This window comes from Cervus canadensis, chromosome 2 (genome assembly GCF_019320065.1).
Source record: "Cervus canadensis isolate Bull #8, Minnesota chromosome 2, ASM1932006v1, whole genome shotgun sequence".
NCBI classification, from domain to species: domain Eukaryota; kingdom Metazoa; phylum Chordata; class Mammalia; order Artiodactyla; family Cervidae; genus Cervus; species Cervus canadensis.
In genome coordinates, this window is record NC_057387.1 from 59,624,167 (window position 1) to 59,646,899 (window position 22,733).

Sequence of the window (22,733 nt, forward strand, 5' to 3'; positions counted from 1 at the left end):
TTGTGTTAAAAAAATGTTCAGATGAATGCTTCTTTCCCAAGATTTGAACAGTAAGCCAGAAGACTCCCACTTGAGTGGCAGCCTGGGTAGTGAACACACCTCATTCCTCTGCATAGTGCGTCCTCAGTGTAGCCACATCTGGTTTCACCTAATGTGAAAAACTGAAGTAGGATCTAACAGACATAGGTTGGTCTAGTTTTCTTTTTTGTGGTCTCATGTGTTGAGATGTGTATCAATATAAAGTTCTACGTGTGAACTTTAGATATATTTACTAGTATTGAGTTCTAAAGAGAAAAGAGCAAACAAATTATTCCTAGGACAAATTGTGAAGACGGTGAATTTGTTTTTGATGTGCTTACCTACTATTTCATAATAGCTCCTGTTCCCTCTCAGTGCCTTCATGTCACCCTCTGCACTTCATTTCCTCTCACCCATTTCTGTGCCTGCTTGGCTAGAGTCTGTTACTTGGAATTCAGCTCTGCATCCTTCCTAGATGAAAACCTACTTTCAATTAACTTCCTCTTTAAAGGGATCTAATCAACTAACTTATTGATTACCTAAGGTTGATAACAGAAATGAAGCAATGTGCTAGCTTTCTTTCCAAAGCTAAATGCATTTTAATATAAAATGGGTGGTAATTTAGCTTGCTGGTCATGAAATTTTAGGCATTAATAGGAACTGGTGTTGAGGAAGAATTTTGGGGTGGCATTTGCAGCATTGTCCATCCAAATCATACCAACTGAGTCTACTATGTCTCAGACAGGAAGCACGTAAGAGAAAGAGGTATGGTAAGAAGAGAAAGCCATCTTTGGCAGGCAGGCAATTACTTTGGCGTTCTTAGAAAAGCAAATGCCAGCTCTCCAAACCTCATTTGCAGTGAGGAGTGGCAATGACCAGTGAGATGGTCACTGTATATTCTGAATTTCTCATGTGGGTGCTTTACCTCTTCCTTGTCACTTTCTCCTTCTTTTTTTCTGAAATGAGGACATGCGGCTGAAGCAGCAACGGCAGCCATATGTTGATGGGTGGAGGGAAAATGCTAGGTTAATCACAAGAGCTTGGTTCTAACATCCTTAAACCACTAATCAACACCAACAAGGCCTACCTCGGGGTGTGGAATTATGTGGGAATAAAAAAGCTTCCTTATTTGATTAAATTACTCTTTCTGGTTACTTGTGGCAGAACACAATTCTTGATCGATATGACATCTTGCTGAAAGGGGCTAAAGGTGTTTAGAATGGCCTTCAATCAGTACCTTGCACCTTCCTTGTCTACATATGTCTAAAATAGAATCACAAGCTGGAATCAAGATTGCTGGGAGAAATATCAAAACCTCAGATATGCAGATGATACCACCCTAATGGCAGAAAGTGAAGAGGAACTAAAGAGCCTCCTGATGAAGCTAAAAGAAGAGACTGAAAAAACTGGCTTAAAACTCAACATTCAAAAAACAAAGATCATGGCATCTGGTCCCATCACTTCATGACAAATGGGGAAACAATGGAAACAGTGACAGACCTTATTTTCTTGGACTCTGAAATCACTGCAGATGGTGACTGCAGCCATGAAATTAAAAGAAGACTGCTCCTTGGAAGAAAAGCTATGACAACCTTGGATAGCAAATTAAAAAGCAGAGACATCATTTTACCAGCAAAGGTCCATATAGTTAAAGTTATGTTTTTTCCAGTAGTCATGTATGGATGTGAGAGCTGAACATAAAGAAGTCTAAGCACCTAAGAATTGATGCTTTCAAACTGTTTTGCTGGAGAAGACTCTTGAGAAACACTTGGACTGGAAGGAGATCCAACCAGTCCATCCTAAAGGAAATCAGTCCTGAATACTCACTGGAAGGACTGATGCTGAAGCTGAAGCTTCAATACTTTGGCCACCTGATATAAAGAGTTGACTCATTGGAAAAGACCCTTATGCTAGGAAAGATTGTGGGGAGGAGGGAAAGGGGATGACAGAGGACAAGATGTTTGGATGGCAACATTGACTCAATGGACATGAGTTTGAGCAAACTCCAAGAGATAGTGAAGGATAAGGAAGCCTGGCGGGCTGGAGTCCATGCGGTCACAAAGAGTTGGACATGACTGAGCAACTGAATGACAACAGAATTTACTATTTATCAAGCATCCATTGCACCTTTGTCTTCTATATAATGGCACAAGGATGAATATCAGTGTCTGACAGAGGACACTCAAGTCCAGAGAGTTTGAGCCATTTGCTTAAAGTCACACAGTGAAAAAGTGAATGATTTGGTATAGAACTGGGCCTTTTGCTGAAGGGTATATATACATGTATATTCCCACTCAATTTTGTCTTTTCTCTCAAGCAAGAATGGAGAATTATGCCCCCAAATGGAAGTTGATCAATGCTGAATTTATAAGAATTTTCATTCATTACATATTTTTAACTTTAATATAATTTTATCAAATGGTTAGAGTTTATTATAAAAATGACCTATGCACAGGGAAAACACATGTGGCTCATGAGTGGACTTAAAATAGACTTTAAAATTCAGGTCTTTAGAGGGGTGATACTCTAGAGGGGTGATAAGGGTCTTGAAAATGGTACAGAAAAATGACAATGCAGGAAGAAAATATAGGAATCTAAATATCAAGAAAAAATCCTGGAAAAACACATACATTTTAACCCCTTTGGACACTTCAGCTTACTTTTCTTTCATGGTTACCACCACATTATATTGGGTTGGCCTAAAGTTCATTTGGGTTTTATCTTATGAAAAACCCTGAACAAACTTTTTGGTCTATCCTATATATTCCCAACCTACCAGGCCTTTTACAAAGGTGGGTGATTGGTCCTGACAAGGATTCTTTAAAGTCATGGAGACAGAGCCATGCATCCATTGTCATTTTGAAAGAAAAAGTAAAGTGCATGCTGTTTTTTTAATATGACTGAAAAGACATTTTGACTAATATTTCATTTCTAGACACTTATCCTAAGGAAGCAAAGAAAAATGCTTAAAAGATATTATTTGTAGTATTGTTTATGTAGTCAATATATTGGAAAAACTTGAAAATTAAAATCCTGAATTTATAAATTTGAAAGGTTATATTTTAGTATTTGGATGAGAAAATATTTCATTCCAATAGTGGAATGACACGCAGCCATTTAAAATCCAGCATAATCTTCTGCTGCTCTTCACTGAATAAGGTAGTATGTGCTGTATGATCTCATCTTTTTTTGTAAAAAATATAATACATGCATGCTTATGTATAGAAAATACAGTGGAGAGACATATATATGACAAATGTAAATGACAGTTATCTTTGGAAAGGGAGGTTTCAGGAATTTTTCATTTTCTCCTGGCTACATACATTTTCTTATTTTTCTACATTGAATATTATTTTTTACATATCATTTTTGTTCTAAATAAGAGACTTTGAAAGTAAAAATAGTGAAAACTACATAAGAGGCTGCAACACGAAAATCACATAACAAAGTAAATGGCCCTCTCCTACACTGTCTGCAGACATTGCCACAAACAAATGCTAGAAGATTGTTGGTTATTTTGTGCTAACAGAAAATACTTTTTTTCTCCCCAAGGTTCTTGGCTCCTTGGAAAAGCAACGCCTCTCTTGGAACAGATTCTGGTTGGAAGACACCATTGTCACGTTCTAAGAAGGGGCAGAACCACATTATTAGCCACTAATAAAGGGAAATAGTCATTTTATAGCCCCTTAAGATAGCACTAACAGAAACAAATGAATATCACCTTATACTTCCACCCCTAAGACACTAATGCTGCAATTGAAATTATTTATCTTGACTCCTGCTGTCCTTCCTAGTGTTATCTGTCTGGGTTGTGATGAGGAGGGACACCACTGATCCGAAAATGTATCATCTGCTGCACGCTGGAAGGAGATGAAGAGCTCAAATGCCAATCAGAGACTGAACTGAGATTGTTGAAGGATGGAAAAAAGTTAAATATAGGCTGCCACTTCACATGTCTTTTGTATTGAATTATAAACAATATACTGTTAACATTTAAATCAGGAAGGAGCCCCAGTATTTAAAAAAATTGACACTGTTTCTTTTCATTGTCCCATTTTCTCTTCACCATGTAAATATAAAAAAAAATCCATATCTATGTATTCCATATTTCCAGGAATATGCATGTCTTCAAGTATACAACATTGTAGACACGGCAAGACAAATGTTTTATTAAATTTTATGCCTGATGCAGAATTTTAAGTTTGTTGTTTTCAACCCAAATTTAATATTTTGGGGTTTTGGTACATATAAGCTTGACAAATCAACTTTCTGTTCTTGAGTTAAAGGAAAATAAAAAGCGTTCAGAAAACTTCATGAACATCAAATGTCAATTGTAACACAAGATTCTGATACAACTCTAAGTAAATCTGAAACATATGGATTGAATCTTCCTAGCAATATTCTAGTGTTTGGAAGGAAAATCTGTGCAAAAATGTGTGTGGGTTTTCTGAAACCCCCAAAGTTGGAAAAACATTTTGATTTATTTAGATTTAGAAATGAGATAACCATTTTGCACCCCAGAAAACCTAATTTATGTATGAATTTGAGTTCAGCACTGCATGCATAGGGGCCTGAAAGAGTGAATCCCCTTTTTTAGTTGTATTAAAATAATTTAATACATTGTAAGTATAGAATCTAATCAGTGAAGTAGCCAAGAGGTTTCTAACTACCCTATATAAACTCCATCAGCTTCCCCTCAAGTCACCTCCAAAAAACATGCAATAAATAAACAATAAGCAAACACAATAAGTAAACTCTTATGTATACCTTTGCCCTTTAGCTGCATTTGACTGGACTACTTCCCAACCTTCATTAAAGGTCCATTCAAAAACTCTTTGTTCCAACAGTTCACACCTGTCTTTTACTCTGCTGGATTGTGGGAATTTACAAAAGATGACAGGAAGGAAGAGAAATGGGCTAAAACACCTTTTAGAGAAAGATTTCATTGCTATGAGCTACTCTACTTTTATCAGACTATGCATACTTAGTCATTTCAGTTGTGTCTGACTCTTTGTAACGCTATGGACTGTAGCCCACCAGGTTCCTCTGTCCATGGGATTTCCCAGGCAAGAATGCTGGAGTGGGTTGCCATTTCCTTCTCCTATCAGACGATGGTTGATAATCTATTGAATGGTTCCTTGGAGACATTCATTAACAACTTCATTTTAGGAACATTTCCTCTTCCAGGTTAGAAGTCTTTTCCAAATTAGAGATTCAATAATTGGAATTGGTTTAGGACTTCCTTTTCATGCCTTTCTAAAAATGTAAAATCGTTACATAGAAACAAAAAAGTGTAAGCTTTCTATCAGGCAGACTTTGTATTATATTTTGGTTAGTGGATATATAAACTGGAGTAAGTACTTTAAATTTTATTAATTTTCCTCTTCTGTAAATATGGAGACATTAGCACCTCCCTCATTGCACCATTTCAAGAATCAGTGAAATAAAATAAACAGTTTGCTTGGTAAAGTGTTTTGTACATACTAAATAATGTTACTTTCTCCTCCTCATTTCTTTAATATCCTAATGAGTACATTGCTTGGTATTTTGGTTCAAATAATCAAACAAAGCATCAAAAGCAAACAAAAACAAATTATCAAAAAGGGCACCCATTGTCTGTTATAAAATTGTCTAATTTCTGATGTACAGAAATGCAGAGATATTATAGAGCATCCACTCCAAAACCATGGCTAATTGTTTAGGTTTGTCCTCAACAAATTAAGAAACTGCTGGGGAATAATTAAAAAATGAATAATCTCTCTTTTCCTTTTTAAAATCAATGAGCATTAAAAAAAGATAAAGCATATAAATACAATTAGAAAAGCTTAAGGAACATAGACATCCTAATTTTCATTCATTATATATAAAAGTATATTTGTTCAAGACCACAGAGACATTAAAAACTTGAAGATTCATTTTTTTTTTCTCTATCAGGTATTAAACACTGGCTTGAAAGATATGTGTTATTAGTAGGCATTGGGGACTATGTAGAAAAAAAAATTAGCCAAGAGAAAGCAATGATTCTGATTAAGTAAATTCCATTGAACTCTTTCTAGTAAGCATTATTCAGGTCATGAATGCTAATTTGTCCTGCAGGGGGCTGTGGGTAATAACCCAGAAAAACTATCAGCTTTATTGAGTTGCTACAAAACAGTATTACCGAATGGTACACTGTAAAGGAAGACAACCTTGATATGTACTCACATTTTTTTCCTTAGTGGGAAGATTTTATAGCCTAGACAGAAATGATAATAAATGGCATTTTACTTAGAAAAATAAAGCCACATTAGTGTTTCTTATTTAATAGTCAAATAAAATTCCTGACATGAGAAGACATGTATCTGAGGAGTGCCACCAAAATACAAGAGCAATTTTAGCTTTCTACATATTTAAAGTTGTGTAGAATCAGAACCATCGTAAAAAATGAAGCAAATATGGCACATTGGCTGCATTCCAGCAACTACACAGAACTGCTGATGTTACTAAAATCTAGATAATTTAGTCCCATATGGGAATCCATACCACAATTATATTGTCCCTGCTCTGACACAGTCCTGATTTTGCACTTCTTTCAGCCTGGCTTTTTATAATTTTAATTCCCTTCACCAATAAAGCAATTTGCATTCACATAGTCCTCCTGGCTAAGAAAGAAAGAAGAAGAAATCTGTTACATGACCTTGGTCTCTTTACAGTTGATTACTAGGAAACAAACTCTTCAAGTAACCCATTCTCTCATCTCTAATTGATGTGGAAACATCACACTATAAGGCACTGAAGACTACACACAGCAAGCTATGGGCTCATGAATTACAATGTAGATGTTTTTAAAAATCGCTTGGTTTGCTCATTTAGCATGATGAAGCAAAATCCACACTAAGTTCACATAGGCTTACATCATGAACAAACACCTGCATATTAAAGAGATAGTATTCACCTATGAAAAAATGGAAAAAGCTATTAGGAAATTTGGAGATCTAAAAAGCAGTTTTTCCAACTCCCTATCCTTTTCTGAAATAATCAGAAAAATACGATTGCTTGATTCGCTATGGTCTATTCTGACACTTCATAATTTTAACAAAAAACAGTCATTTCCAGGATATCTTTTTCTCTTTAATTTGGCCCAAATAGTGTTAAAGTCAAATATTCACATAAAGTATGTTTTTGTTTTGGCTCACCTTGCCTATCTTACAATACAAAGCAGCATAGAAGAAACATATGGAAAGTATAATCATGCTTAAATAACTAAATTTTGGTGGGAAAAGTGAGATTATTAATTTTTAAAAAACCCTTTGGTCACCTCCTTTTCCCTAAAAGAAAATAAAGATGCTAGCTACCTATAATTATTAACATCAATAATTTTAGAGAACTGGTATATTAAAGAAACAATCTTAAAACTTCTGAATCATCTGTGTATTAAAAAGTCTGTGATCTTCTTTTGTTGTGGTCTTAGTTGAAAAGAGAGACAGTATCCTCAAGGTAGTGGTAGCATTTTGATTGTCTATAACTACTTATTTCAGAATGGTTTTATTCCATGTTCAAAATGGTCTAGTGATAGTATCTGGCTGTAGCTGAGATGTTTCAAATTGTTTTAGATACAATATAAATTTTACCTTGAGGGGTAGGGATAGATTTTTATTTATTGAATATTTTTGTTCAAGATCAAGAAGTATCTCCAGTCTTTGTATACCATTCACATTTAACACTAATATACAGTCAAAATTTGAAGCTTTGATTTTATTCAGAGTTAATATGATTAAGCTTGCAGGGCATGCTCTTCATTTACTTTCTTCTGAAAACTTGTGTGAACTTGTATATACTCACATATCAAACCAAGAAAGCTATTTTTTCCTTGTCAAATAGTTTTTTGAAAGGAGCCTGAAAAAGGCATTGACTATGAAAAAAAGACAATCCAATAATGGAGAGTTCAAACTGTTCATGTGTACTAATAATGAAATACACCAAAGTATTTTTCATTCTTTCTACACCTTGACAATGACAGAAAGGAGCCAGCATAACTTTTCCCCCCAGGGGATTAAAAGCAACTCTCAGTTTTCACTGTAACTATAACCTATGTCTAATAATGGCCTTTCAGTACAATTTTTTTAAAAAAATCAATATTATCACCAATGCATATCTTCTCTTGTTCTAGCCTTGAGAATATAAAATTGTGTTTTATCATGGCTCATTTTAAGGGAAAATGAGTACCATATGTACTCCATTTATAGTATTAAAGAGTTTGAATGAGTACGTTTGTCAGGTTAACACTTCTGGTTCTAATAAGGAATTTTGGTTTTCACCCCTCTTTTCATTACTCACCTAGGACCTAATCTACCATCCTTACTCTGAAAAAATTCACTGCAGTCTTCAAAATTGGGCTGCTAGGTTACTTGCATGTTTCTGTTGAATCTGCTTTAAATGGGAAGATATGCACCTGAGAAATATTGTATTCAGTTCTCACATGATCATTATAACTCCTAACACAGCTAGCTCTGGAAGTAATAATTATTAATATGAATATTAGTTCAGTCTGATTTAGTTCATTAGCAGGATAACTCCTTTGATTTCTAAAGAGGACTCATGACACTTTAATCAGTGGGTAATACTAGCCTGTTTACTACCATCATTCATTGAACTTTTTCTCCTAACAGTGATGTTTGTTGGGTGAGAAGAAAGTGAATATAGAACAGAGCTCCACAAACTTTTTTTTCCCTGGACTTGACTGTATGCAATGAAAGCCTCTCAGGCTTCCTTCATCTATTCCCCAGGAATTCCCTCTGTTGGACAGACTTGCAAGGATTAAGAAAGCTGCCCTAAGCATGTATTTCACTAAATCCGCACATACCATTCAGAGTGGCTGCTGCCTGAACAAGTTCCTCCTGTTTGCACACAAGAAATGGCTGGTGCAGACAATTCAATAGAGAGCTTGCCTGGCACAGCCAGTCAGGGTGTCAGTTCAGATTCGTGCCAGTCGTTAATCCATTTGCTTTACATAAAAGATGGAAAATAGGGTTTTGTTGCTTGAACTAGTTCTTCAGGCTCTGTGTAAAGGGGTCTTTTTTCATTCATGTTTTTTAACACTTTCCAGCATCATAATGCTTCTTGTTAGGCATTTGGTAATACGATTTCTACTACAATGCAGGCAGGCACCAGATTTACAGTACACTTACATGATCTGTCTGTCAAAATGCTGCATATTCCACATCAGTTACAAAGCACGTATCTGAATAGGGCAGAAAGTCAATGAAATAGGTAGGGTGGTAAAAGGAATGTGCTGGAAGCAGCTTTTTTGGCGTGTGTCCTGCTATAGGCAGCATCGTTTTTGCCATGTTACTTCCAAAATTTTTTTCCTAAGTGGTTTTGCACTAAAGGAAAACAATACACCTTGAGCAGAACAAGGACTATATTGGCTACAAGAAATTATGTAGGGGTAACCGGACCCTAAGATACAGCTAACGGGGTGTCAGAATTACTAGTAGACTTGTTGGCTTTGTGCATTTTTGTGCATTAGTTTTCAATTGATTTTGGCAGTCAGGGTACTCCATTACTCTAGATTTTAATCTTTCTGAAAGACAAGGATTTGATACACAAAGAATGTGGCAGTGGTTGAAAGAAATAAGGCAACAAAGAATGACTTGAATCAAAATGTGATTTAAGCATGAGAAGGAGGAAGAGGAGCTATGATACTGCATACATTAAAAGATGAATGAACTGCTCCATTAGTGGGTCAAGAGTTTCTAGCATTGAGCCTAAAGAAAATGACAAATTGGCTGGGAACGTTTTAAGCTCAGTTGTTTAAACTAAGTCCTGAAGCTATTTTCAAACTAATATTTAGTATATATTCTTGGTGAGTATTTAACATGCTAAAGGTTATGTCAGAGGTACATCTGGAGAACAAATGAAGGAACAGCATTTGTTGTGAGATGGCGATACCCTCATTTGTGTTTTTCACTTTGCTTCTTGGTGTGCTCTATTTAAAGTCATCATGGGTGTACAACTCATGCACAGAGGCCTCAGATCAGTAGGGCCCGGCACTTGCTTTAATGTTCTACTGGCATAGACTCGGAATTCCTTTTTTTCTCTCATAGGGTATGCTTTATTATGTACAGCATAATCAGATTTTTAGACTATGGCATCAGCCAGTGAATGTCTTGTTTTTAAACAACTTGTAAGAATAGATTTTTATTCCTTTCTTTAATCCCAATTTGATGCTGTTAACCAATTCCATGATTTAAACTGACTATTAATATTGGAATCAATTTGATTTATCAGAATGTGTTTCCTATTAATGAGATTTTCTTTTTAGCCTCCTTCTTTAAATTTCATTTTTCCCAGATTTTTTGAGATATAATTGACATAAAACATTGTATAAATTTAAGATGTACAATGTGGTGCTTTGATACATATATACAGTGTAAAATGATTACCACTATAAGGTTAGTTAACACAACTATCACCTCATAATTATACTTTTTTGTGGTGAGAAAATTTAAGATCTACTCTCTTAGCAACTTTCAAATATACAGTGTCATTAACTGTAGTCACCATGATGAATATTAGATACCTAGACCTTATTCATTTTACAAGTGGAAGCTTATACCTTTTGACCATCACTTCCTCATTGCATCTACCCCCAACCCCTGGCAGCAACTATTCTACTCTTCATTATTATGAGTTTGGCCTTTTAGTTCAACATATAGGTTAGATCATGTAGTATATTCCTTTCTCTGCCTGACTTAATTTCACTTAGCATAACACCCTCAAGTTTCATCTATGTTGTCACAAATATCAGGGTTTCCTTTTATTTATAGCAGAAGGAGAAGAGGGCAACAGAGGATGAGATGGTTGGATGGTATCACTGATTCAAAGGACATGAACTTGGGCAAGTTCCAGGAGATGGTGAGGGACAGGGAAGCCTGTGTGCTGCAGTTCATGGGATCAAGAAGGGTTGGACATGAACGACGACTGAACAACACAACAACACCATTCTATTACTCTTTATCCATGGACGTTTAGGTTGTTTCCATATCTTGGCTGTTATGAATAATACTGCAGTGGATAGAGGGGTGCAGAAATCACTTTGAAATGGTGGTTTCCTTTACTTCTGGCTATAAACCCAGGTGTAAAATTGCTGAGTCATATGGCCATTAGTGCTTAGTTGCTCAGTTGTGTCCCACTCTTTATGACCCAGTGGATGGTAGCCCACCAGGCTCATCTGTCCATGATTTCTAATTTTTTAATGAACCTACTGTTGTTTTCTATAATGGTTGTACCAATTTACATTTTCACCAACAGTGCACAAGGATTTCTTTTCTTTACATCCTTGCCAGAACTTGTTATCCCTTGTCTTTTTGACAGTAGCCATTCCAACGTTTCCAACCAGTCCATCTTAAAGGAAATCAATCCTAAATATTCATTGGAAGGACTGATGCTAAAGCTGAAACTCTAATACTTTGGCCAACTGATGCAAAGAACTGACTCATTTGAAAAGACCCTGATGCTGGGAAAGACTGAAGGCAGGAGGAGAAGGGGATGACAGAGGATGAGATGGTTGGATGGCATCACCGACTCAACAGACATGAGTTTGAGTAAACTCCTGGAGTTGGTGATGGACAGGGAGGCCTGGCATGCTGCAGTCTATGGAGTCACAAAGAGTTGGACATGACTGAGCAACTGAACTGAACTGATTCCAATATTTGTGAGATAACATCTCTTGTGGTTTTAATTTCCATTTTCCTGATCATTAGTAATGTTGAACATAGTTTCATCTACCTGTTGGCCATTTGTATATCTTCTTTGGAATATTATCTGGTCAGGTCCTCAGCTCATTTTTTAAGTCATATGTTGATGATGATTTGCTATTGAGTTATATGAATTCCTTATATATTTTCAATATTAGCCCCTTATCTGATATATGGTTTGCAAATATTTTTCCCATTCTGCAAGTTGTCTCCTCATTCTGTGAATTATTTCTTTTGCTGTGCAGAAGCATTTTTGTTTGATGTAAGAAATTCTTAATAATTTTATCTTTGAATTTGTATAAGTAAGTCTAACGGGACAATGAAACATGTACATCCATTCAATGTATATGTCTATTGTTTCTTGCCTCCTTGTTCACATAGAACATCAGTGATGCCTTATGAGCACAAAATTGTGGTGGATCCATAATGTGTGGGAGTTCAGTGAGTCTCAAAATGAGTACAAGGTAAGCATGATATGTCTGTTATGAAGTGGTGGTGATAATTAGACATAGAAGGAACTAAAATATAGGGCAACACATAGACTTTTTCCTTTCAATCCTTCCTAACCCTTCAGTAAGGTAGAGAGTGATGATAGCACATACATGCATCGAGAGGTGAAATGAAAATATTTAAGTTAGTTTCGTGTAGCAATTTCACTGTTCTGGTAAGAATAAAATGCAAATACATCTCTAAGTTATGGAATATGAGTTGTGCAATTTCAGCAATTCCCTGTGACTTAAACACTCTTATATTTGCATTTAAAATGGGCATTGTTTAATACAAAATTGAATAATAAAATTCATGCTAATAATTTAAAATTTTAGTCTACTTACAAATGACATTAAGTAGCAAATAAACAACAGCACAAGTCAAGAGAAAAAGACTTTGGAGGAAAAGAAAAGAAAACTGTGTATTTTAGAACTTTTAACAGCATTTTTTTGATAAAACAGGCCCCATATTTTAATTTTGTACTGAACTCCGCAAACATGTAGCTGGCTCTAAAAGTAGGAAATATTTCTACCAGAGACATAGAAAATGTGCTGTGTCCCCAGACAGCATAAGGTAAACTTTCCACCTTTCTAAATTAGCTTATATTTGTGTGTGCTTAGTCATTCGGTCATGTCTGCCTCTTTGTGATCCCATGGATGGTAGCCCGCCAGGCTCCTCTGTATATGAGATTCTCCAGGCAAGAATCCTGAAGTGGGTAGCCATTCTCTTCACCAGGGATCTTCCCGACCCAGGGACTGAATCTGGGTCTCCTATGTTGCTGGTGGATTCTTTACCATCTGAGCCACCAGGGAAGTTTTTGATGGAGTGTTATTCAGGTAAATGGTAAGTGGAGCCCCTTCCTGTGGTATTAAGAATAAACTCAGACAGCAAACATGTCAGTCTCCTGTCATTGTTCCACTCAACACAGCTCAGCAATGTGATGGCTACGTTTCTGGTTATGACAAATGGTAAATGACCAGTAGCTTCCACGTGCTGCCTCCCTCCGGAGGAACAAAATTAATGGCTGCCACATAATGTGCAATGGAGGACTTGAGAGTAACACACTTTCATAATTTGTGGTCAACAAGGAGAATGTCACTAATTAGAAGCCAAGGAACAAACCATTTGCAAATGAATTAGTAAATGAACCATACCCTAGGGACCCAAAAGACTTCATTTGCTTTTAGAAGATGAACAATCAGTCCCTTCTTTGAATTGTTTAATGCCAGTGCCTCCATGTAGAAGTCTCCTGTCACAATGAGACTGCTAAGGGGCTCCCTCATCAGACAGTGTTGGTCTCTCCTGGGGTCCCTTTAGTCCTCTAGCAATTGATCAAATCAATGTACCTTACCTGTGACTCAAGTGTCATCTTACCCCTAACCGCCCACTCTTCCTTCCACCATTATTTTTAAAAGCTTTTTTTTCCCCATTGCTGGCACGTTATGTGCAGCACTTGATTTATTTACTATCTGTCTCCTAATTATATAGTCTATCTAGCAAAGTCTTTGTTTTTTCACTGCTATATCCCCAGACCCTAGAATAGTTCTTGAGTTGGAGTAGGCCCTCTATGGACATTTGTTAGATGGATGAATGTAAGAGAGTCAGGGAAAGAGGGAGGGTTGAAGGTCAAACAAGTTTGGGAAACACTGGGTTAAATAAAACTGAACTATCTTTATTTCAAGACTTAAAAGGTCCTTTGATATTCATTGTCCATCTCTAATAGAGATATTGTGTACAAGCCAGTTGGACTGTGGGAATTTTTTTTTTTCCATTTAGAACAAGTATACTTTGGAACACGTTTTGGCAATGTCATCTTAAGTGGTAATTTATTGACCTCAAGAATTTTAAATTAACCTTTTACCACAGTAAATCCACTCCTTTCTTTCAGGTTTTCAATATTTTATGAGGTAGATTTTTTGGGGGTAATTAGAAAGGTACTACCAATCCAGGTTCTACTCTTTCTAGTCTCATCATATTCTTGAGTTTCACATTAAAATAAGTTTACTCTTGACCTGTGTTTGAAGAAAATGCCACCGTTTTGGTTACTCTGCCCTTTTGTTCTCTGCATTCCTTTAATTCTGCATACTCATCAGTCTGTCTTTCTCGGAATAAGATCAGAAACTCCTCCAGGAAGAACGAATGGACCAGATCTACAATTAATAATCTTTGCAGAATATTTAGGCCCATCTTATATATAGCTTGGTGATTTCTAAAGGAATTTAATTAAAATGGTATAATGACATTCATCCCATTTTAAAGAACAAAAAACTGACATAAAGTGCCACAAAACAAAATTATAAACTTGTTTACTCGGAACTTCCCCAGTGGTCCAGGATTCCAGTTGGGAATCTACCTGCCAATGCAAGGGATGTGGGTTCAATCCCTGGTATGGGAGGATCCCACGAGCCATGGAGCAGCTAAGCCCGTGTGTCACAAATACTGAGCTGAGTGCGGCAACTACTGAAGCCCATGCACCTACAGTCCTTGCTCCACACCGTGAGAAGCCCCCGCAGTGAGAACCACGACAAAGAGCAGCCCTCTGCTCACGGCGGCTAGAGAAAACTTGAGCTCAGCAGCAAAGATCCAGAGCAGACAAAACTAAACATGTACATATATATAATAATAATATATACATATGCATATATATAATTAATTAATCAACTAAACAACAGTTATTTTCTCAATTCCAGGCTTTAGGGTCCTATTGTTTTGACTGACGTTAACATAGAGAGGAAGGAAGGCTCTGTACCTGGACGAAGAAGCAAAAATACAAACATTATAAAGTGTACAGTACAAAACAGTTGTGAACTATTACTGAAACAAGATTTCAAGTTACAGCAGCTCTGAGCAGAAATAACTTGCACTGAACTCTCAGCACACACAAGGGCTACCCCAGAGATCTAGCAAATTCACATAGCAGAAATATTGCAGAATAGTGTACCAATAAGTTATTGAGAGGTTATTTCAAGATAAATCTTCAGATGTCCTCAGTAAAACTTATAAAAATTTACTTATAATTTGAGGGTTAAAATGCTAGGTTGTATAGAAAAGTGAATTGAGTGAATTGCATAGATAAAAATACTTTCAATCATGTATTTGTTTAACACAGGCATCAAATTTATCCTTAAGCAATCCACATCGCATCAGTGGATTTTTCCCCTAAAACTGTAATCTTAAGGATACCAATGAGCACCTCTAGTGTCTAGGACAAAGGGATATGAACCCAACACATAATAACTTGTCACCAATTTGATTTCCACAACTCGAAATTTTATCCTAATTGAAGTTTCTAACTTTATATGTGTTCCCTTTTGATAATTAAGTAATTCGTCCTACATAGCAAATATGTATATATATATATATCTATCTGGGGGTGAGGGGACCTATTTTTTTTCCTTAAGAAACTTGCTTTTTTGTTGTGGTAAAACACATATAACAGGGCTTTCCAGTTGGTTCCCTGGTAAAGAATCCACCTGCCAAAGCAGGAGATGCAGGAGACACAGGAGTCACGTGTTTGATCTCTAGGTTCAGAAGATCCCCTGGAGAAAGAAATGCAACCCACTCCAGTATTCTTGTCCAGGAAATCCCATGAAGAGAGGGGTCTGGTAGACTACAGTCCATGGGGTCACAAAGAATCAGACATGACTTAACAGCTAAACAACAACAAAACACTGTAACATAAATTTTACCATTTTAGACATTTTCATTCATTCATGTTGTATTTTTTTTTTCTTTTTTCTTTTGTTTTGGCTGCATGGCATGCAGGATCTTAGTTCCTCAACCAGAGAAGCATGGAGTCTTAACCCCCGGACTGCCAGGGAAGTCCTATTCATGTTGTTTTACAACCATCACCACTAACTTGGGCTTCCCTGATGACTCAGCTGGTAAACAATCTGCCTGCAACGTGAAGACCTGGGTTTAATCTCTGGGGAAGATCCCCTGCAGAAGGGAATGTCTACTCACCCCAGTATTCTGGCCTGGAGAATTCCATGGACTATACAGTCGGACATGACTGGTTGACTTTCACTTTCACCACTAATAGCCTTCAGAACTTTTTCATCATCCCAAACCGAAGCTCTGTAGCTATTAAACAATAATTTTTCATTCACGCCTTTCCCTAGTCCCCAGTAACCACTATTCTACTTTCTGTTTCTATGAATTTGACTATTTCAGGTACCTTGTATAAGTGGAATCATACAAAACTGTCTTTTTTGTTTTTCGGTATACCTTATTTCACTAGCATAGTATCTTTAAGGTTTATCTATGTAGTAGCATATGGCAGAATTTTACTATTTTTGAAGGCTAAATAATCCTCTGTTTCATGTTATGCCACATCTTATTCATCCATGTATCCACAGATGGACATTTGGACTGTTTCTACATTTTGGCTATTGTGAATAATACTACTATAAACATTGGTATATAAATATCTGTTCAAATTGAAAGCTTTCTCTGCTTTTAATTATTTTGGGCATATACCAAGAAGTGGAACTACTGGCTTCTATAATAATCCTCTGTTTACTTTTTTAAGAACCACTATACTGTTTCCATGTAGCCTTCCCAGGTGGTGCTAATGGTAAAGAACCCGCTTGCCAGTGCAGGTAGAAGTAAGAGACATGGGTTCAATCCCTGGTTGGGAAGATCCCATGGAGAAGGGAATGACAACCCACTCCAGTATTCTTGCCTGGAGAATCCCCATGGACAGAGGAACCTGGCGGGTTACAGGCCATAGGCTCGCTAAGAGTCGGACACGACTAAAGTGACTTATCACGCACGTATGCACACTGTTTCCATGGTGGCTGTACCATTTTACATTCTCACTAGAAATGTGCACGAATTCCAACTTCTCCACATCCTCAGCACTATTTTGCATTTTTTAAAAATAATAGCTGCTCTAGTGGGAAACTTTGCTTTATCTTTTATGTTTCATTAACATTTTTTCTTCCCTATTCTGCATAAAACTCTAGTGATATGATTTCTAAGCTACTGATATTGAGTTGAGATTATTTTCCATACAAGAATATATTACTCTTTCTTTTTTACCAGATCTAGTAGATTTTTCAAGAGAGCACAGTAATTACTCTGCAAGTAATACTTGCAGATTATGTGTATATGCATGTCTATGTATATATATATCTGTTACAATCATTCTATTTGGTTTTGGTGTATTATCAATACCTGCTGCCATAAGCATACTGAAAATGTAGGTCAGATATTTCTTTTGACATATTTTGTATGTATTTACAGAAGTGATAGGTTTTTGTTTTGGGGTTTGCTAGTGATGGAATCAATATATCTCTTTTTAACTTTTTGCACTGAGGTTATGCTGCCTTGCATAAGCTTCATAAATACAGATGCTTTCTGTCAGTGAGGGTCTCACAAGGGCATAGATTCAAGGCTTCAATGATGAAACATTACCTTTGTTAGAATCAACAACAGCAAGATGCTCCTATTAAATAAGACAAACAAGTGGCTCAATGTTTTGCGATAATTTTAGCAATCAAGCTCAAGTCCCATTGCCTCTTCTAAATTAAGTGCAAGGAGATCTATCACCCTGGCCAATAACCTCCATGGCAGTTTGTGTGGACCTCACCATACAGGCTCCAGTGATCATGTGTGTGAATCACCGCATTTATGCTGCCTCAGGTCCTGGCATATGAAAGCACAGCCTAGACCCAGCTGATTAAGCTGTAGCATAAAACAACACTTCAGTAGTCAGGACCATGACAGCCCACAATAGTTTATTGGACCAAAGAGTATAACATTGTAATTTACTTCTCTAATACATGTCATGTTCTCTCTTATTGTTTCCCCTTATGGAGTGAAATATGTAGGTAAGAGATTGCTGCACAAGCTTCATGTGTTATGCCCCTCCAAAATTAGAGGGTAACAAACTGTCTTTATTATCCTGTGCCTTTGGTAAGCTGCCACAAATCACAGAAACCACTGCAGGTGAGCATCTAGTGGTTTAAAAAGTCAAGGCAAACTAAAAGACTTCATGTCTCTGCCTGAAGCTATTTTTGAACTACAGTACAGCTAGACACAATTATTATACTTCCTGGCCTTTCCTTTTTATTGTACATTCCTAATCATTTTTTCTTTCTTATTGGCAGGAAACCAGGATTTATAAAGTCTGGTTTAATGCAAATATTTAAAGACTTAATTTTTTCCCTTCCCCAAAATATAGCAATATAAGTTGAATAGTGTTTTGGTGAGTTTATTTTTCTTTTTAAACTGGAATTCATGGCTGTTCTCCAACTGAAAACAGCACTAGTCACAGATAATTTAAAGAGAATAGCTTGCTTGTTTGTCAAGCAAACATGTGTAATCTGATGAAATTATTAATGTCACAGTGTTAACTCTCTTCTCATAAATACAGTTAACAGTGCTGACACTGCAATTATGCTCAAATGTTCCGGCTCTTTGCTTATTCGCTCAATCTGTCAGTCCAGTGTGGGGGAGACAAATTGTGGTGGGCACTTGACAATGCACAATGCACAAAAGAGATATAAACCTCTTCTGAATAAACCTCGATGAAAGATTAAATGGTTCTGAATGCTTGCCAGATTCTTGTGATATGACATTTTTAACCAGTGGTAATAAAAAGTTCTATTCAGTAGAAGTCTTTAAAAAAAGATTATAAAGATGGCATATATACACATACATAATATGTGCATAGGCATGTGTCAGAGTGAAAAAGAGCACAGGAACCTCTTATCTTGGATTTAACTTTGTAAACAGTATCAGTTCTCATACGGGCTAGATTTTTGTAGTCATTTTTCCTAGCTGAGAATAAACCAACACATATTGAACACTACCGATATTATTGTCCTCTGTTATCTTCAGTCTTTCACAGTATCCCATTCACAATGAGTGGATCCTACTTTCATTTTGTAGCACTCTTACTAGAATTTTTACCCCATCTTTTCTGTCAGTAGTCAGGGAGGAGTACAGATTTAGTGTATGCATTAATCTTTGGATTGTTAAGCTTAGCTCTCAGTTTTTTTTTATTTTTGGCTTTAGAGCAAATAAAAATAGACACATTTATAATCATTGGAAACCATTACTAGCACTTACTGTGCCCCAGTAGTGTTTTAGGCATTTTTAAATATCCTTTAAATTACTTAATTCTTATATGAAGTAACTACTAGTATTTCCATCCTTTTGTAGATGAGGAAAGTGAGGCACAGAAAGATTAAGCAACCTGCTTAAAGTCACACAGCCAAATAAAAACTGGAGTTAAATTTGAATGTAGATATAACACAACATTAATTTGTAATAAACCTGCACTTAAAGCTATTCTTCTTTTCTTGGGTGTATAAATGATTATAAAGTTGTTTTGCTCTTTAAGATGAGAGCTACTCCTCAAATTTCCCATCCGGAATAAAGAAATCCTTGAATTAATTTTATGAAATAGTTATAGTATATATTTAAAAACTTATAGCATGACGGACTAGTGATTATTTGTGTTCTTATTAAGAAGTACTCTAAATTGAAAAGTTTCTTAAAGTAAAAAGCAAAGGATGCTCTTGCACTTCAACCCTTGACTACCTGGAGCTAATGCATCCATTAAATTAAATTAAAAAAAAAAAAATGGAGAATCCAGGCCAGGGCACCTGGCTACCTAGACCTTGCTGTTGACTTACTTTGAGAAGATAAATTGAAATAATAAGGAAAATCAGCAGTTTTATACACAATGTTGTTGCTAAAACCTTGTTGCAAATTCAGAAGGAACCTATACAAGTCAATCCTGCCCCTCTTACTCTGTTTACGTTTGATGAAAAAAAAAATAATGTAGTTGTACTTTTTTTTTCCTATCATGTGTAACATTGCAAAACTTGTGTGAGGAAAGCTCATATTAAGAGAGCAGAAAGGATTTTAAAAATAGTTAATAGAAGAAAAAAACTGATCAGGTAAGAAGGCAAGGACAAAGCAAATTGGCCAAAGGGGAAAAAAAATGCTTTCTTTTTTAATTGCGTTAAACAGTTGTTTCCCACTCTGAAAGTTCATATATTTATTTGTCATCAGGGTAATTGATCTACACTTGTCGCTAAGTCTGTTTCTTGCCTTCTGATGAACGGATCCATTAAGTTCATTTCTAATCTCTGTCTTCTAAATTCAATAAGCACTATAAAATTTCTTTCCTTGTATGGGAATTCTAAGGTCTTTTTTTTTTTTTCCCCCTCAACAGCTTGAATTCCTGTATTCTGATTAAGATAGATGAAGTATTTGCATTCTATCCATATTCATAATCCTCTTTCAGAGTCAACCTAAAATAACACATTTGTTGCCCAGGCAGACACAGGCAATGTGTTCGGATTGCTCTGTAGCTTTTTGTTTAGATGGATAAGGACCTATCCCTTTTCAAATTCAACAGAAGAGGTGGTCATTAGGTGAATTCAGGCTGTTAAGAAACCAGAATAATCATTGTGCCTTTTGTGTGTGACAGAAACTGTAATTAATGACCCCCCCTCTTTTTTTGCTAAAGAAAAACCGAGATGTGTAGTTGACAGACATTTTATTAATAGTTTCTGCCAACTTGCCATGCATAAAAGGTTTTATTGGTTGCAATGCCAGTGTAAGAAAAGTTCTTTTTGATGAAATGTTCAAGATGGTTGTTTTATGGATGAAAAATGAAGGCAATCTGTCTACCACCATGGAAAGTTTGGGTTTCAATAATAAAACTATTGTGACATTTCTCATTGTGTTATTTAACCATCTGCCTCCTACTGGTTCAATCAGTGATAACTTTACCTAGGTCCTCTCTACTTAACAAGAAAACTGCCAATATTGTATCTCATGGTTAACTTATGAGGGAGATTTATTATTGAGAAAGGTGTTTGCATATTTGGGGACTGCTGTTCTTTCTACAAGAAGGAAGTTCTCAGTTCTCTATTCTCATATTTGAAAATTAAATATTCAGCTTGACAAAACCAGTGGATTTTTGTATCCCCTCAATAACTAGAAATCTAGAAAGTGTACAAGGAAGCACTGAGAAACATATACAATGACAAACTCATCAAAAGTGTGACATATGATTTTCAGTGAGCATATATTATTTTCTTGCTTAGCATTTAACGAAAAGCACATTTCCCAAAATACTTTCTCAAAATGGGCACATTAAATCCATAGTTACCTGAATTAGAAATTTTCCCCTATGAAAAATGCTTCATGCACATTTTTCTTTAGAATAGATGTGTTATTTTAATGATTTCTACTCATCAATTACGAAGAAAAAAAACACACTTTACCACATGGATTCAAGATAAAGCAATGAAGGTGCCTTCTTACAACTTTCTTAATCCTCCATTACAAAGGGGTGAGAAGAAAAGGGGTATTCAATATTTTAATAAGTCTTTTGACTTGGTTACAGCCCAAATGGAGTTTAATTAAGAAATGTGAAACATGAGATGCTAAAGCATTCTAATCATTGACAAACTTGCAAATGTATCTGCTTTATTTTGCTTATAGTTATCATCATTATTAATTTAAACAGCCTTCAGCATTTGCCTATATCTTTTACAAAGTTCAATTTTTAAGAGTCTTAAATAGCTCACATTTTGGGAGAAAACAGGCAGCTGGAAATGTACTCTTTGCACATTGATCTTCAAGCAGCCATTCATTTTCTCTGGGAATTTTATGTAAGCTCCCTTATTGGGAATATGCTAATGACATCCGCCATGATTACTGATTTTCTTTGAATCGTTATTCCTCTGTGGGCAAAGCAATCAGAAAGGGAGAACAGGAGATTTCCTTCTTGCTTGTGTGCCTTCTTCAACCATCTGCTCTCTCCTGATTTATTTGAATAAGATCTGCAGTTTTCAGATTCTTTACTCCCGACATTCTAAGACATTTGAAAGCTTTTAAAAGGAGTTAATCGTTATCTATCTATGTCACATATGTTGTTCTTGGTACATTCTAGGTGCAAACTTACCTACCCAGGGTTTACATGGGCAAATTAATTTTGTTGAGTAAAAAATGTAGGTTAGCAGCTTCATTATATGGAATGTGTCAGCTCTGAGCACTTTAGCTATTAATGTCCTTGGGCACAGACGTTGCAAAAAAAAAAGTGATGTATTAAAACAAAGTATTCCAAGAAAAGAATTGTGGATTCTAAATCCCTCAAGGTGAAGAAAAAAGTAAAACTGCAGCTCTGTAAAGAGAGACAGAGATAGAGACAGAGCAAGACAGAGAAAGACTATGTGTAAATGTAAGTGTTGATGTACCCTTTTTAGAGTAACATTTGCAGGCATTTTGACAGGAATCTAATCTTGGACTAAGAATCAAGACTTCTGGGTGCCAGCCCATACCCTGCCACCAAAATATTGCATACTCTTAGAAAAATTACTTAATTTCTCTGTGTTTCTGTTTCCTCTGTGGTGGCAGGAAATGAATGCCACAGGTGATATTTAAGGTTTTCTCCACCAGCAAAATTGTGTGATTGTATTATTTATTCCATGAAACACATTGTAGATGTTGGGAAAGTTA